We start from the raw sequence: 15,035 nt of genomic DNA, 5'->3' as shown, positions 1-15,035 counted from the left end.
CTTTTATAAAATTCCATGAAAGTTATTGAAGTCTAAATAAACTTTAACCACAGACAGAAAGACACGGATAACTAAGAGCAGCTTAGTCCCAAGTCAGGAGCCTGTAATTCAGTGGTTGTCGTTTGTTTATGTGTTACATATTTGTTTTTCGATCATTTTTTGTACATAAATTAGGCCGTTAGTTTTCTCGTTTGAATTGTTTTACATTGTCATTTCGGGGCCTTTTATAGCTGACTGTGCGGTATGGGCTTTGTTCATTGTTGAAGGCCGTACGGTGACATATAGTTGTTAATTTCTGTGTCATTTGTTCTCTTATGGAGAGTTGTCTCATTGGCAATCATACCACATCTTCTTTTGTATAGTTAGATTACGGGCATGTTTTTGATATTTCTATGGATTGTAAAGTATATATTACGAAATGTTGCTATTCATCAAAGCTTTAACGTGTTAGTTACGACCTGTTAACGTGTTGTTAAGAATAGTTACGAGATAGTGTTACGAGTATTTACGAGCCCATACGATTTTGTAGCTTGTATACCTTACCCCAAATCGTAAACAGTACGCAAGAATGCGTAAAGAGACGTATCTAATAGTAGCATTAACTTAGCAATCCATAAAGCCACCGTAAGACGAACCGAAAGAAATCGTAAGCAACACGTAAGCACTCGTAATAATCCATCAATAATTCGTAAACAAATCGTTAAAAAAAATTACAAGTCATTTACGGATTTGTGTAAGTAGTGAACGGATGGTTGCTTGCTGTTGCGAGCGGTTTTCGCCTGGTGTACGATACCCACGGAAGGTTAAATTCGGAAAAATCGATCCATGCACAATCGTAAAAAGATTTTTCTCTCCTTTCATGATCCTTAAGAGTGTCTGCGAGTTGTTGTGAGTTCTAATGAGTTATTTAAGGGTACCAGCGAGTTATTCACGGATGCTAACGATTGACTACGAGTTAGCAAATCGTAAGGACACGTAAGAAACATCCGTGTACATGTATGTGAGGGGGCATTTAAAAGTTTTCGACGGTTCTCAACGACGACGGTACAATAACCATATGGTAAAAATTTAATTATTTAATGCCCAAAAAGGCGCAAGCCAGGGCCGACCGTGCAAGGGCTGTATAGCCAGTCAAGGTCGTTAAAAACTTCCATTTGTTGTAACGACGACGGATGCCAATCGACCACCAAAACACATTTAGATATTTTGTCTAGATGAGCTAAATATAAGAATGACATATTGGGATGCAATAATTCCATGTACATTGCAAGTCAAATAATTTCTTCAATTGGAAAAAAATAAGCAAGTATCTCCAAAAAATAACAAGAACTATCTGTTAACTCGTATAATTTTGCATACCGATTATAAATAAAATACCTTTAAATTGGTGCAAGTATATGCGATCTAACATACTTGCAATGATATATTAGAAATACCGAAAAGAATGAATTCAAAACTGTTTGAAATAATTTGTTATTCCGGAAAGCGGGACCAAGCATATTACTAATGTTATACTTTACACTAAAGTCACTAAAGCAAGGAGCATTTTTGTTTGATAAATATTGCGGCACCATATATATCTAGGAGCTTATATCGAACATTTATATAAAAAAGAAATTACAAATAATTTAACAAAAAACAGCTTGTGTTTATCTTATAAAACAAAAAAGTTATGTATTTCTGTCGAAAGGAAAAATACGTCCACAAATCCGAATTTTGAGGAAATATCTGAAATTTCAACCTCAATTTACTCAAAAAGTAGCACATGAGGGTATATTTTTTATTACATATTTGATTTAATCAGGTAAAAAATAGCCTATATGCAAATTTTCATCAAAATTTCAATATGGAATCAAAACTGTATCGTATTTAATACCTTAATACGTTAAATATTTGATGAAATACAGATTATATATACACGCGCTAAAAATATATTTGCATTTGCAATTGGGAAATGTCTGACAGGTTCTATAGTATTATTTTACTACGACGAGCACGGGTACCCTATCCAGATCATTATGTAAAATAAATTTACAAATACACCACAGAAGGCTACAAAAGTCGCGGAAAAAGGGACATGGGTGTTGCTTTTCTGGCGGCGTTGGCGGCGACGGTCGAGGATGAGTCAAAAATTATTTAGTTTTCGGCTTTAGTCAGTTTGATAGGAACTACTTGATCAATGATATTTGTTTTACAAAGTTGCATTAGTATCATGCAGTTCATGTCAGCTATTTCGAGGCCCTAACCCCTAGGTCAAGGTCTGGCGACTTTTAATTAGTAAGCAATTTTTGATGTTTAAGATGCCTGCTTAAGTGAGTTTGATAGGAACGACTTGTGATAGATCACTGACATTTTCTATAAAGTTGCAATACAATCAATACTTATCAATTTAAAGACTATTTTGACTGAAGCCCTGCCCCTATGTCGTGGTTTTTTTAATTTGAGAAGCAATTTTCAATGTTAGCTTCTTTTCTGCTTAAGTCAGTCTGATATATATGAACTACTTGTGAAAGACCAGTAACATTTTCCACAGAGTTGTATTACTATCAGTACATACCAGTTTGACGACTATTTCGAGGCCCTGTCCCCTAGGTCATTGTCAAGCGACTTTGAACTGATTTGATTCTAAATTTCTACAAATAGGTGAAACATTTCTTGGTGTAAACAGTTTTTTTGACGATGAAGCTTAAAAGTCTCAAGCTAATGCTGGAAAGTCGAACGCTGACGAATTTAATAACTGAAATTTAAAGTTTATCGCTGGGGCTGTATAGTCTTGCTCTGAAGATGTTGGGATCAGCGCTGAAGATGAATTGTACAGCGCTGAAGAATTAAAATCTAGCTCTGACCATATTGCGATCAGGACTGACGATTTAATGTCCAGCGCTGATGATGTTAAGTGTAGCGCTGAAGATATAAATGCAGCGCTGAAGCTGTGAACTCAAGCGCTGCAAATATAAAATTGATCGCTGTAGATGTATTTAAAATCTAGCGATGGAGATGGAAAGACTGGCGCTACAGATGTAAAATGAGCGGTGGAGATAAAGTTCAGCGTTAAATATATAAACCCCAGCGCTGAAAATGTAATGTCTAGTGCTGGAGATTTAAAAGTCTAGAGCTCGAAATAGAAGCATGGTGCTCTAAATGTAACGTCTAGCGCTCGGTAATTAAATTTAGTTTTAAAACTGCAATGTATATTTAGTAGTTATATAAAATCCACTGTCCGAGTTTATACCGTGTTCACTTATCACACCGTTTGTTAAAAAACAAATAGTAAAAATCCAAAAGTATTTTGTCGGATTGATTGCTGTTTCATCGATGTGTACACACACCTCCTTTTTTTTAGATCTGAATTATGAACTAAATTCAAAGAAATATTTTTAATATTCTAAAAGGTCCTGTGTATGAGAAGTCACCTTAAACAAATTTGTAAATAAAGAAATAAGAAATGTATTTGTTATAATATAATTGTGAGATCAAGAGATCTAGATATATAACATGTTTTGGATGGCATTTCCCAGTACAAAATCTTGTGTAAAACCCATATGTTTTACCCCAAAGCGAAATTGTTCTCCAAATTATATTCACGTATACAAACACCTTGTTTTATTTTAAGACTAAGCGGGAAATATAACTGCTTTAACCTAACTAACATGATTATTTAGATGGTGTCGAAAATCGTTAAACGATTAGGGCGAAAGAAGCGGGAAATATAACTGTAAGCTATACATAACATGCTGATTATGCATTTCTCACGGATATTTGATACAGGGAAGGTCGTTGTTTTATCATCACTCCTACATTCCATCTTCTAGTTTCCGCCGTAATTTATAATTAATCTGACAGTGCTCGACATCATTCTAAAGTATTTTGCTACACCGACAAAGGAGTTTGTTGCATTTTAGATATGACATTAAAAACATTTTGTCAATATAATATCTTATACAGTAACTATTCTAAGACAACGACCATCTTTTCATTTTATAGTGGAACCATGACGTTTCTAAAAAATGAAAACAAATAATCTGATGTGAATTGAAAAAAATATAGATTGTTTCTACCAGAAATAAGAATATTGATTTAAAAAAGTTTGTTCCTGTGTGTTTTAGAAAAAAGGTTTGTCCTTTAAGTTGGAAAATAATGTTTGTCCCATGCAAGTATAACCATACCCCCTTAAAAATATGAATTGTCGGGCCAAAAATTTATTTGGCTTTCATTTAGAAAAAAATAATTTTTAATCAAAATAATCATGTAATTGTATTATGCCTAATGAAAACGTGATTCAGCTTTTAGGCATGGAGAAGATTAGCCCATAAATATGATTCCGCACTACAATCAGTATCTTCTACGGAAGCTTATTACCGCCACACATTTTTTTTTAAATTTCTTTCTAGGTTTGCGTTTTCAATTATTAATTTAGTTTTGTATATGTATATAATCAGAAACTATATTGGATTTACATTTACATCCATGATATAATTTCAAATTTTATAAATTTAACAAGAAAATAGATATGGTATACATGGTATAGGCAAATTCTAATTGAAAGGCCAAGATTTTGAAAATTTTGATTAACAAAAAGGGGTATAGTAGATTAGAGCAAAAATAATGCCATACAATTGTGAAACTAAGTCAAATAGAAACAATGATCTTTGTGCTTTAAAATAAATTATTTAGAATAAACATTTTTAAAATTTTGATGTAAGAAATCGTTTGTTGAAATTTCAGAAAATATCTGCATTATTTCGCAAAAGTTTGCGTTATAACGCAAAGGTCTGCGTTATATCTCAAAGGTTTGCGTTATCTCGCAAAGGTTTGCCGTTTAACGCAAAGGTTTGCGTTAAAACGCAAACATACATGTAGGAAGAAATATAAAAAAAAAATTGTGTGGCGCTAATACGCTTCCGTAATCTTCCGCCTATACATTATATCTTTATTATTGGGAAATTTCTCAACTGGACATTCAGTTCGAATTTTTTACACTCCCAATTTTTTTATTACCTTTTAGAATAAATAAATGTAGATTGTGCGCTTATCCCAGGGTTTAGGACACAGATCCAGAGTAACCAACAGTTATAAATGATGTAACGCTGCATTATATCCAAGTCGAAATATAAGGCGTGCCGAGCGACTTTTAAAAGGAGTTCTTATATTCAGTCATTGGCTGAAAAAGTTCAACCTCACTGATACTTTTTTTGCTCTACAAATTTAAGCTTTGGTCTAAAGCATAAAATATTAATAAACATAAGCTTTACAAAATTAATTATTTTCATGACAGTATCAAATCGCACAAAATAGGAGGACTGCTGTTCTATAATCCCCGACAGTACAAAAAACACATGTGTTTCGGTACTGACATACTTTTCCAAATTTCGCCGATGATAAAAATTCGAAATTATTTTAAAAGAAACTAGAGTTCCAACTTCCTAAGGGATAGCTGAACTTACGTATATTTTGCTATTCTTTGTATGTTTCTTTTGGTCATAATTAAAGCTCCTAGCATATGCTAGTATATCTATACATTGTAAAATTGAGAACGGAAATGGGGAACATGTCAAAGAGATGATAACCCGACCAAAGAGCAAACATCAATAGTGGCTTTGAACTAGCTGTCAGTAACTGCGAGTACTCTCAGATCTGTACTAAGTGTCTTTTTGTTGTTGGGATGTACAAGTACCCGGCCACGTTCACTTGTATTTGTAGTATTTGTATTTTTATCCATCTGATGAGTTAAGCCTTTTTCAACTGATTTTTATTGTTCGTTCTTATGTTGTACTGTTACACCACTGTCCCAGGTTAGGGGGGGGGGGATGGGATCCCGCTAACATGTTTAACCCCGCCACATTCTCTATGTATGTGCCTGTCCCAAATCAGGAGCCTGTAATTCAGTGGTTGTCGTTTGTTTATGCATGTGTTACATATTTGTTTTTCGTTCATTTATTGTACATAAATTTGTCATTTCGGGGTCTTTTATAGCTGACGATGCGGTATGGGCTTTGCTCATTGTTGAAGGCCGTACGGTGACCTATAGTTGTTAATTTCTGTGTCATTTTGGTCTAATGTGGAAAGTTGTCTCATTGGCAAGCATACCACATCTTCTTTTTTATATCAGCCGAAGACCACCTATGGGTCTTAGTTTGCTTTCAAAGTTCTGGTTCTGACCGTTCCTGATAAAGGTCAATGAAGTTAGATGCTTCAGATGTAGACTTTTTGAAGGCTTATATAACCCTCTAGAAGACTTTTAGTTTAATGTGTTGCTGGATTAGTATCTCATCGGCGTATGTCCCACATCGCCTTTTATACATACGTGTTTAAGCTAAATAATATTAAACTATTAATTATAATTATAAAAAATACAAAAATGGTAGTAGACACCGTTTTTGCATGAACATGCAGGTACGATGGTAAAGCCTTTCTTAACCTGGTTAATGTCAAATCATAAAATTAGAAATAATTTTAAATCAACGGACAATAAAATCGTTACACTTTAATATACTTCAATAATCATGATAATGTAAGAGAAATAAGACAATAGCGTACTCAGGGGCGGATCCAGCCATTTCAAAAAAAAGGGGGAGGGTGTTCCAACCACATGTTCCCATTGCAAATGCAATGGTCGTCCAAAAAAAGGAGAAAGTTTCAACCCCCGGACCCCCCCCCCCCCCCCCCCCACACTTTTTGGATCCGCCACTACTACTAAACTATGATCTATCGCCATTCGTATGTATTTGTTATTTTTCAGTTACTAGTAGTTTATATTAGATAGACTTCAAAGTACAAATAACCCCAACTTTGTATGGGGTATAGAAATATGGTTTCACCTGGGTTGCGTTCAATATTGTAGCGGCTACATAGGGCTACGTAGATTTATGACTATTGGACGTGTAACTAGCCTAGTTGCTACATAGATATTGATAGCTGCTAGGCTAGCTACTCGTTCAGTAGACATAAATTTACGTAGGCCTAATTAGCCGCTACGATATTGAACGCAGCCCTGGCTTTCAAATTTCTTGATCGGTGTGAGAAAAATATTTCTCATCACTAGTGAAATATCCCTGGGTTGCGTTCAATATCGTAGCAGCTAGCATAGCCACTATGTCTTATATATCTATCTATGTTGAAGGATATGCTATGTAGCTAGCAAAATGGCGTCATTAGTAGTAACCTTCCAAACGCCATTTTGTATTCGCTAGATAGCATGATTGTTTTGGGCTATCTAGATCTATTTAGCGGCTAGGCTAGCTATACGTTCAATAGCCAAATTCTAGGTAGCGCTACGTAGCAGCTACGATATTGAACGCAACCAGGGAGAATTGTGAAAACTGCTAGCACGGAGAGTGATACAAAAAGTTATACGAAAAACTGCGTTAATTTGATTGGCTTATCCAGCATCATAAGACGATATTACGGCATTTCCATTGGCTAATCGTTAGTGAATTTCAAAGTTTAAGACGATGTTGTTTCGTCCATGGCAACGGACATATATGATTTTTTCAATAAAATACAATAAACACTCACACTTTTCACCGGACAATCTTCTTTTTGTCAAATTTTATTAAATTCTGAAGGGTACAAATAGTCTTAAAATGTCTGATGTTAAAGTTTGACGACAAAGGCTCGTTAATGATTATATTGAAATTAAACAAGTGGATCTGTGAGCTATAGACTGCTCACTAAGGATACCTCCGTCCCCTAAAAGTATAAGGTAAACAGGAAGTTGTTGAGTGATGAATCTGAAAACGTATCCAAAGTATAGCTGACTCATATAAACCCTCAAACCAAATTTCAGAAATCCTTGTAATGTAGTTCCTGAGGAAGATGCGACGAAAAATATTCATTGGACGGACGGACAGACAGAGGTAAAACAGTATACCCCCATTTCTTTAAAGCGGGGTATAATAACTCGAGTTGATATCAAGCGATATCATGAGTATTACATATTTTATATATCAATATGTATAGAACACGGTGATTATACATAGCTGGAACCTAGTCTACGTCCGGTTGTAATGGGAACGTTATCTCCGAAAGGTGTCACAGTCTCATCACGTTAAAGAACCTTTGCAAGAACTCTTTGAGGTCCGTTATTGGCCTGTTGCAAAGCGAAATTTCCGTTATCATACTAGTACTCGTTTTCTAATGGCAGTCCAAATTTCAAACTCTTCTTATTGATGAACTTACTTAGCAGAACCTAAACCTTTTTTTTATAAATTGTTAATAAGTTCTCGTCTTAAATAAACACGAAATAAGTGCTACTAGACGTTCAATCAATCAATTAACCAACCGAAGAACATATATTTTCATTACATATTCTGTGCATTAAGTTATAGGTGTAAGAGATATAATAGCAGATTTTACTACGAGTACTCTTAGATCGGTACTTTGTGGGTTTTTTTCTTTATTTTTGTGTCGAGCCTGCGACTTCTGCCGCAGAAAGCTCAACAAAGGGATGGTGATCCGGCTGCGGCGGCGTTAGCTAACTTCTTAAAAGCTTTATATTTTAGAAGATGGAAGACCTGGATACTTCATTCTTTGTATATAGATTCCTTATGTTACGAAGTTGCCATCTGTCATATGTCCATTGTCCTTGACCTCATTCAGTTTCATGGTTCAGTGACTACTTGAAAAAAAGTTAAGATTTTTGTAATGTTAATTTCTTTCTTATTATGAGTAATATGATTACTATATTTAGTATGGGCGTACCTTGCAAGGTCATCATGCTCGTCAGACAGTTTTCATTTGGCCTCGATCTCATTTCATGGATCAGTGAACAAGGTTAAGTTTTCGTGGCCATGATATAGTCCATATATATACCAGATACTATAAACTATGGGTCTACAATATTTGGTGTATGGAATGATTGTAAGTTGTACATGTCCAACTGACAGGTGTCATCTGACCTTGACCTCATTTTCATGGTTCAGTGGTCAAAGTTAAGTTTTTGTGTTTGGTCTTTATTTCTAATACTATATGCAATAGGTCAACTGTATTTGGTGTATGGAAATATTTTATGATGTACATGCATGTCAGTCTCGCAGGTTTTATTTGACATTGACCTCATTTTCACGGTACATTGCTCAGTATAAGTTTTTGTGTTTTGGTCCGTTTTTCTTAAACTATAAGCAATAGGTGAACTAAATTTGTTGTATGGAAGGATTGTAAGGTGTATATGTCTGTCTGGGAGGTATCATCTGACCTTGACCTCATTTTCATGGTTTATTGTTCAATGTTAAGTTTTCATGGTTATGTTTGTTTCTTAGATACTATAAGCAATAGGTCAACTATATTTACTAAATGCATAAATCGATTGTAAGATGTACATGTCTGTCTGGCATAGTTCATTTGACCTTGACCTCATTTTAATGGTTCATTGGTCAATGTTTTGTTTTCGTGATAACGTCTGTTTCTTAGAAACTATAAGCAATGTGTCAACTATATTGGGTGTATTGAATGATTGGTAGGTGTACATGTATTTCCCGTTTGGTTTATCTTACCTTGACCTCATTTTCTTGGATCGTGTTAAGTTTATGTGATACTTGTAGTAAAACCTTATATTTAGAACTATCAACATAAAATCAATGGTTAGTAAATAAGGCGAGACATTTCAGCGTGTGCACTCTTGTTTTTTTTTTTGTTCTCCGTATTATGTCAATCTGATTAGTCAACCTTTTTCCGACTTGTTTTTATAGTTGGTTCTTATGCTGTGCTGTAACACAGCCGACCCAGGTTTAGGGGAGTGTTGTACGTTAGTAAACATGTTTAACTCCGCCACATTCTCTATGTGCCTGTCCAAGGTCAGGAGCCTGTAATGTAGTAGTTGTCCTTGGTTGTTCTCTGACTTATGTGTTTTTCTTTTTGTCTGTACAGAAATCATACCGTTGGTATTTTTGATTGAATTGTTTCGCATTTTTTCATGTCGAGGCCACTTAAAACTCTCTATACGGGATGTATTTTGCTCATTGTCGATGAGAACAGCTACCATAGTGCTTACATCTAAGTCATTTGGTCTGTAGGCTATGTTGGAGGATAGTTGTTTCATTGGCATTTATACTACATTTTCTTACTGTTATGTTGCTTCATAAATGTCTTTAAGGATGCAAATCGTTTGTAGTTGCGACATTCGGAGACTGTTCAGCCTTTTCATTTCTCATATCTATAATAGTATTCTAGTTAAAAAAATAGCTTACGGTTTATCACCATCTTTAGAAGTTTAGACATATGCATTGAATATGCATGTGATGAAATAAACACTGGCAATGAATGGAATTCTAAAGATGTCGTAGACATGTTGATTTATTGATAAGTATAAGATATCTTGGTTTGTAATTGATTGCATCCGTGTCGTTCTCTCACAAGTGCTAGTGAAGATCTCATTTGATTATACTGAACTGTACAAAATCTTGAAAAGTTCATTATTAATTGTTTAAAAATTTGTCCATCTTTGACTGACAGAAATTCTATCACAAACTTCAACATAGAAACTATACATGCTATATTAGCAAAAGTTTCAAAGGTCGACCATCAGTGAGGGGCGCATTCATATAATATTCACGGATATGAGTTTTGCTAACGCTAATACAACTGTATACCAAATAGCCTTTACTTGTTATTAGTGGTTTATCCTATACTGACTGACCTTATTACACACCTAGATCTCGCCTCCGCTACATCGTCGGAGCGAGACAAAAACTTTGTGTTTATTCAATTTAACTATTTTTTTAATTCATTTAATATAATGCAGAAACACTTTATGATGTGCCGCAATTTAAAAAAAAACCAATTGTATCTTTCGCTTTTCTTGCATGCATATATTCATATCATATTACAATACAAGGAATAGGTTGATAATATGATGTATTAATCATAATGTAACTTTTCATGCTATCATGTCTGTTTATATGATATGATACAATGTATATAGTATTATATATGCAATAAGGACTCAACCAATTTTGTTAATGAAAATAGTTGTATTTGTATTACACGTACAAATTATCTACTTTAAATCTATATAGTTTGGATTAATGCTGAGTATTGATATTAATCCATTTAGGAAATAATTACCACCTGTGAATCAATGATTGATTGATCGATTGTTGGTTGCTTAACGTCCAGTGGCAAATATTTCATGCATGTTCAGGACGAGAACAAGTTAACAATAAATACAATAGGTAGGTCTTGTAATTGAGGACATCCGGGATGATGGTCGGGGAAAGGACAAGGTACGATAAGCCCCTGTTTTGGCCCCCCTATTTTTTTATTTTTCAAATTTTGTTTTGGAAAGCTACTTATCATGTTAAAAATTCCCTGAGGTTTGAAGTTTGTTTGGATGAACTTCAAAACCATTAATTTCAGCAACTGGGTGAGGTGAGGAGGGGGTAAACTTTCCGTTATTATTCAGATATTGTAGTTATTATTCACTTTGGAGGTGTTCCGTACAACTATTTTTTAGTTTTTAAGTGCCTGCGCCAACGTGACCCAGGAATTTTTTTATTACAATGTCATTATCACTGTTTTTGCTGTCTAGATCGCCATAATTTTCTCTGGGTCACGTAGGCGCACGCTATTAAATTTTAAGAAACACAGGCCAAAAATTTGTAATTTTTCCTACTTTTGTTGTTTTTGGTGCCCTCTCACCCCCTCACCTCACCTTGTTGCTGAAATTAATGGTTTTGAAGTTCATCCAAACAAACTTCAAACCTAAGGGAATATTTCAACATAATAAGTAGCTTTCCAAAACAAAATTTGAAAAATGAGAAAATAGGGGGGCCAAAACGGGGGCTTATCGTACCTTGTCCTTTGGACCGCCACTGGAAAATGAGGGTATATTGGATAGGGACAGAAATTTTGCCTTGCAACAGACCATCTACGGATCCCTCAAACAGCGTGGCACTCTCTTTACACGATCGGGTCGGATTTAACGTCCCCATTCTGACCGGACGTGACTGCAAACTTGTACATCCCGCACAGCCAAACGGACGCCCCACTTTGGCAAGCGTTTTACTGCCGGACGGACGAAGACCAAGTAACAATATTTCTATTCCCCAGTCACCGGGGGGGGGGGGGGGGATCAATGAAACACGACATGTGGTATTTATCAACCAACAAATTATAATTGGAGTGACAGTTTAATTTGAAAAATGGTGTTTTCCTTAGTGTTGCAGATAACAAGTTCAGATATACCGCCAACATCATTTTAATTGCGATTGATTGATTGTTGGTTTCTTAACGTCCAGTTTCAAAAATTAATTTTGATGCTAATTCTTGTGAATAGATGTAGGACTGTAAACCATGATAAGAATGTAAATCAAGCATAAAGACAGAATGCTTTATGCTTGATTAAGATTTTTGTCATGGTATATACTATATATGCAGTCCTACATCTATTACCAATTCTATTTCTAAGGGGTTTTTTCGTAGTACATTCGACTTATAGATAGGTGAATATCTAACAAAAAATCATTCCAAACCTGTAGCGTTAACTATTGTTCAGTAAAATAACTGAATTCTTATTAAGATGATGTTGATTTATAAGTAACAGATGGGATTATCGTGTATTAAATCTAAGACTAGACATGCTTAATTTCTGGCCCATTTTAATATTATACAATCATTGACATTTGATTGAGGTTGATACATACAGGTTATTAGAAAAATGATTATGCTTAGATTATCAAGTTACTGTAAAACTAATATGTAAAATTGAAGTTCCTTTTCCGTGTCTTTTATTCTTTTAAATGCATAATGTGTATAAATAATCTATTTAAGTTGTCCCATCAGCACATATAAAAAAGAAGATGTGGTATGATGCCAATGACACAGAAATTAACAACTATAGGTCACCGTACGGCCTTCAACAATGAGCAAAGCCCATACCGCATGTATATATTTTTTTCTTTCTTTGGATGGTTATCAGAAAAACTTAAAACCTCTATTAATAACGTTTATGTTTATACTTTACTGTTTTAACATGTTACTATCTGCATGCCATAACAGATTTATAGCTTAACTTTGCCATTTCAAAACTGCCATTTCAAAACTAAGAAAAGATATGAATTGTAAGCTGTAACATGTCGATTTTGTTTTCACTCTCAACGGCTTAGATTCAAGACTGTATACCATTGAAAAGTAAAGTTTTTCGAAATACTTGACAGATCACAATACTAAATTACATCACTTCGCTCCTTTGATTAAACTGTTGCATATACATTTTTATCAACACTGAAATGTAATTACCTTTGGCGTTTTTCTGATGATATAAGTGCGAGAAATACTAGACGGTGCATCATTGAACTGAATTGACCTGCGTAGGCGTGAAGACAATAAAGCTGTCATTTCACTTATCAAGCATTTAACCACTTAACCAACTCACCATGCTTGCATGATGTTGAACACGCGCGTCTTATCGTTCAGTCCCTTTAACAAATACCGCTGCTATAAAAGAATAAAGCTACTTTCAGCTATCATTTTTTAATCATTAACTAAAAAAATATATATATTTATGTATTTCTTCCGAATTATTTTTAAAAATGCACTTGGTCTTTGTTATAGATTGAATTTCTGTTATCAATAGGTTTTTGTCGGAAACTACTAAAGTTAAATTCAACATTTTGATTGCAACATGCGATATATATATACACGTAAATTAATAAACGTCTCTTAATATTATGTGGAATGTGATATGACTATTGTTTCTCCCCTATCTATATATTTTTTCTTCAAATATTACATAAACCCGTTTGAGAGCATTGTAAATGGTATATTTTCTATCTGATTTCCTACAATGAATTTTTAATTATTTTGAGAACAAATGTTATTTTTCGGGTGGCAAACAAATTCTCTCGCACACGTAACATTCCGTATATCGTCAGGTTATCGGAATTCCCATGGCCGGGACTAAGTGTGCACCACTTATTGCGGACCTGTTTTTGTATTGTTATATGAGTTACAATTTATGACGAAAATAAGCAAAGACCCATCGAAACAACATCTGATTCAAAAATTTAATAACACTTTTAGATGTTTAGATGATATATTGGCTCTCAATAACGACGACTTCAGTATGCACACTAAAGAGATTTATCCTGCCGAACTGAATTTAAATAAGGATAATACTAACAATGAACACTACCCTTTCCTGGATCTTGATATCTATATCTTTAACTGGAAGCTTAATACCAAAATTTATGATAAAAGAGATGATTTTTCATTTCCTATTATAATTATCCATTGTTAGATGGTGACGTTCCTTTGTCACCATCTTATGGTGTTTGTATATCTCAACTTGTTCGATTCGCTCGTGTATGTAACAACGTATTTGATTTCAACGAAAGAAATCTCTGTATTACTGAAAAATTATTACACCAGGGTTTTTCGATATCACAAACTAGTCTACATTAGTGTAGAGTAGTATGCTGATCGGAGCTGGAACTGCTTGGGAGTTTGGAGCCTCTGGCCTTTGTTAGTCTTGTATATTTTTAATTTTAGTTCATTTATATGTTTTGGAGTTTAGTGTGACGTCCATTTTCACTGAACTAGTACACAATTGTATTAAGGGCCAGTTGAGGACCACCTCCGGGTGCGGGATTTTCTCGCTGCGTTGAAGACCCATTGGTGGCCTTCGGCTTTTCTCTTGTCGAGTTGTTGTCTCTTTGAAATATTCCCAAATTTCCATTCTCAATTTTATCATAACATTAAATTAGTTATTCGTTTATTTATGATTAAATTGAGATTTAAACAAAAATCTAGTTTAACCCTTCATCATATTCCTGTGCCAGTCCTTACCTCGTCAGTTTTTGTCTTAATATGATATTCAATCCGGAGAATATGGTAATGATGACAGATATTTGATTGTTTAAATTATGTTTAATAACAACCTTCATATACTTGAGGTAATTTGCATGTGCAATTGTTGAAAAATCCTACATTGATAAAAGCTGACTGACGACCTATGTCGTGTATTGTTTTAAAGTATTATGTTGAAACACTATTAATCAAACACTGCTTATCATATTTTCCGAAACCAAACCATTATATTA

The sequence above is a fragment of the Mytilus californianus genome, unplaced genomic scaffold (assembly GCF_021869535.1).
Source record: "Mytilus californianus isolate M0D057914Y unplaced genomic scaffold, xbMytCali1.0.p SCAF_8, whole genome shotgun sequence".
Taxonomy (NCBI): domain Eukaryota; kingdom Metazoa; phylum Mollusca; class Bivalvia; order Mytilida; family Mytilidae; genus Mytilus; species Mytilus californianus.
The sequence above is the reverse complement of the archived record's forward strand: the minus strand, read 5'-3'. Positions refer to the sequence as shown.